At 55.4% G+C, this 3557-nt stretch overlaps 1 pseudogene; it reads right to left on the bottom strand.

Moving 5' to 3' along the window:
• Nucleotides 1-158: 158 nt before the first annotated feature.
• Nucleotides 159-2586, bottom strand: LOC102260865 (annotated as a pseudogene).
• Between the last annotated feature and the right edge of the window lie 971 nt (nt 2587-3557).

Genomic DNA, 3557 nt, shown 5'->3' with positions numbered 1-3557 from the left:
GGACTATCAGTGTACATGTATACATTAAAAAATAAATGTATTTTTCATCATCATTTACTGTGTTTTTGTCGCTCGAATGAATTTTATTATTTCAAGAAGGTTCTTCACATACGTACACCTTAAGAGATATCAAGTAGGCGTAATATGTTCTCAAAAAATTAGGGTTGGCATGCAGAATTTTGAGTCCTGCTCTCGATCTCCAGAACCTGTCTCATGAACTCCTTGGCGGTGAAGACCAGTTCGTGGTAGAGCAGCCAGCGAGGATGTTCCTCAAACAGGGAGGAGCTGGGGGGAATGAACACTGTCTGCTGCTTTTTCACTGTGCGGTAGCCGCTGCCAGTCAGCCGTGCTGTGTGGTAAAAGTAGCCGGCAGTGATGGCCTTGTGGACAGGGATAGAGTCCCCCTGGCAGGAACTGAGACCGACTTCCACCCGCTCCAAGAGCCCCTCCAGCTGGTCCCGCACGTCCCGGGCTCGGCGCATGGACCTGAACTGGACGAAGTTCTCATAGCACCACTGGGAAGAGTAGCCGCTCTGGGCCCACTGAGTGTACACGTTTAGCAGAACCAGGTGGTCCCCACCCGGGAGGAAGAAGTTGACCCGGGCGTTGTCGGCGTGGACGACCTTGTCCTTGGGTCGGTAGAAGACGACCTTGTCCTTGGGTCGGTAGAAGATGGAGTCGCCGACGGAGAGCATGGCGGCCACTGTCAGGATCTCCTCCGAACAGCTGTACTTCTCGGAGGCCAGGATCATCTTGGACAGCATGGGGTCCAGCGGCACCTCGGCCATCTTTCGACCGATCGTGGTGAGCTCCCCGAGGTGGTTGAGGGCTCCCAGAGCATAGAGCTGCTCCAAAGCCAGCAGCAGGGTCTCACAGGGCGGGGGTCCAAGAAGTCAAAGTGCAGGAGGTCGTGGATCCCCAAGCTCTTGAGCAGCAACACCACGTTGCCCAGGCTGGTCCTCTGGATCTCCGGCACCGTGGTGTCCTCCAGCTCGTGCTGATAGGCCCAGCCAGCCATGGGCAAACTACGGCCGCGGGCCGGATCGGGCCTGTTTGAAATGAATAAAACTAAAAAAAAAAAAAGACCGTACCCTTTTATGTAATGATGTTTACTTTGAATTTATATTAGTTCACACAAACACTCCATCCATGCTTTTGTTCCGGCCCTCCGGCCCAGTTTAAGAACCCATTGTGGCCCTCGAGTCAAAAAGTTTGCCCACCCCTGGCGGTGTACAGGCGGAAGCACTTGCCTGGAGCCACGCGGCCGGCCCGCCCGGCTCGCTGATTGGCCGAGGCCTTGCTGCAGGGCGGGACCGTGAGCGACTCCATGCGGGTGCTGGGGTTGTAGCTCTTCTGCTTGCAGAAGCCTGGATCCAGCACATAAACGATGCCCTCGATGGTGAGGGAAGTCTCGGCGATGTTGGTGGCCACGACCACCTTGCGTGCCCCTGGGGGCGTGGGCTGGAAGACGCGGGCCTGCACGTTGGAGGGCAGGTTGGCATAGATGGGCAGCACCAGCAGCTCGCCGACCTTGGAGCCCAGGCGGCGGCAGCGCTCCCGGAGCATCTCGCAGGCAGCCTCGATGTCCTCCTGTCCCGTCAGGAACACCAGAACGTCCCCCGGGGGCTGGGCCACGTGGATCTGCAGCACAGACACGACGCAGGCCTCCAGGTAGTCGGCCTCCGGAGCTTTGGTGTAGAAGATGTGGACTGGGAACCTGCGTCCAGGGATTCGGAAGACGGGGGCGTCGTCGAAGAAGGCGGAAAAGCGGGCAGTGTCCAGCGTGGCCGAAGCCACCAGGACCTTGAGCTCGGGTCGGAAGCGAGCCACGTCTTTGATCAGCCCGAAGAGAAGGTCCGTGTGCAAGGTCCGCTCGTGAGCCTCGTCCACCATCACCACACTGTAGCTCGCCAGGTCGGGCTCAGAGAGGAACTCGCGGAGCAGCATGCCGTCGGTCAGGTAGCGCAGGACTGTTCGCTCGGACGTGCAGTCCTCAAAGCGGATGCTGTAGCCAACCTCGTTCCCCAGCTTCACGCCCATCTCGCGGGCGACTCGGGCGGCCACACTCATGGCGGCCACTCTCCTGGGCTGAGTGCAGGCAATCTTCAGGCCCTTCTTGGCATAGCCCTCCTCCCAGAGGTACTGCGGGATCTGGGTGGTCTTGCCCGAGCCCGTCTCGCCCTCGATGATGAGGACCTGGTGGCTAGCGATGGCAGCCAGGAGCTCCTGGCGCAAGAGGAACACGAGGAGGCTGCGGCAGACGGCCTGCAAGCACTCCTCCTGCGGGGCCTGGGTGGAAGCGGGTGGAGCTGAGGGCCCCTCCGCGCCCTGCAGCTGAGCGGCCCGGAAAAAATCGATGGTGTCCTCTACCTCGAGCACCAGCTGATACTTGGGCTCCTGGCAGGCAGCGTCTGGGGCCCCAAATTTCAGGGCAGCGGCCCGCAGCCGGGCCTCCTCCCAGCGCCGCTGCTCCTCCCCAGGGGCGCCCGATTCCTCCTCCACCAGATCCACAGCTGGCGCTGGTGGTCCTCGGGCCTCCTCGGGCATGCGGTAGCGCTTGGTGGCCTCCAGCTTCTCCTGCTCACCAGCCAATCAGGGACATAGAAAAAGAATGGACTATTCTTGGGGGGGAAAGGGGTGTGGGAGATGCGGGAAGAGACTGGACAAAAATCGTGCACCTATGGATGAGGACAGTGGGTGGGGAGTGAGGGCGGAGGGTGGGGTGGGAACTGGGAGGAGGGGAGTTATGGGGGGGAAAAAGAGGAACAAATGTAATAATCTGAACAATAAAGATTTAATTTAAAAAAAAAGAAAAAAAAGAAGGGGTTAATGGGGGGGGGGGATGAGGACACATTTGTAATTCCTTAACTAATAAAGAATTTAAAGATAAAAAAAAGAAAAAGAAAAAAAGAAACATCAATATGTTCCTGTACAATGGGTATCCACTCTCAGGAGTGTTATTAAAATCTCATTTTCACCATGCCTCTGTTTGCTAGTCCATCATTTGAAATTTGGACAGGTGAGCCTTTTCTCAAAGCCCCCAGGGTGACTTTCCCTCCGCTAGAGTATCTGCTGGTCAAGCAATTTAGACCCCCTGGTCTTTCCTCCCTAGAGTTAACATCTAGGCTTCAAGTTGGATTTCAGCTCCAGGCCCAGAAGTAACAAATCCAGCCACTGGCTGCATGGAATAATCACACACACACACACACACACACACACACACCCGTTGCCCTGGTGCCAGCCAATCAATCAGTGGAGACCACAACCCTGAATGGACACTCCAGGAAAGCTACGTTAACATAAAAAAAAATTGAAACCTGTAAGGAATTTTTGTGAGTTTATTTGAACCAATCTGTTGACATTTGCTAGGAAGCAGAACCTCAATGAATTGAGATAATGCTCTGGAAAATTTCGGATTACATCAATATTTATATATTGCAATCAAAGGAGGGACTACGATGGGTTACATGAAATCCTGAAATCCATTGGTGATAGACTAGAGAAGCAGGAGAAAGTGGGGAAACCCCTTGGATTGGATAAAAAGTAAAATGATAGAC

The sequence above is a fragment of the Myotis brandtii genome, unplaced genomic scaffold, assembly GCF_000412655.1.
Source record: "Myotis brandtii unplaced genomic scaffold, ASM41265v1 scaffold144, whole genome shotgun sequence".
In the NCBI taxonomy this organism is placed as follows: Eukaryota; Metazoa; Chordata; class Mammalia; order Chiroptera; family Vespertilionidae; genus Myotis; species Myotis brandtii.
This window is presented reverse-complemented; position numbering and strand designations above follow the sequence as displayed.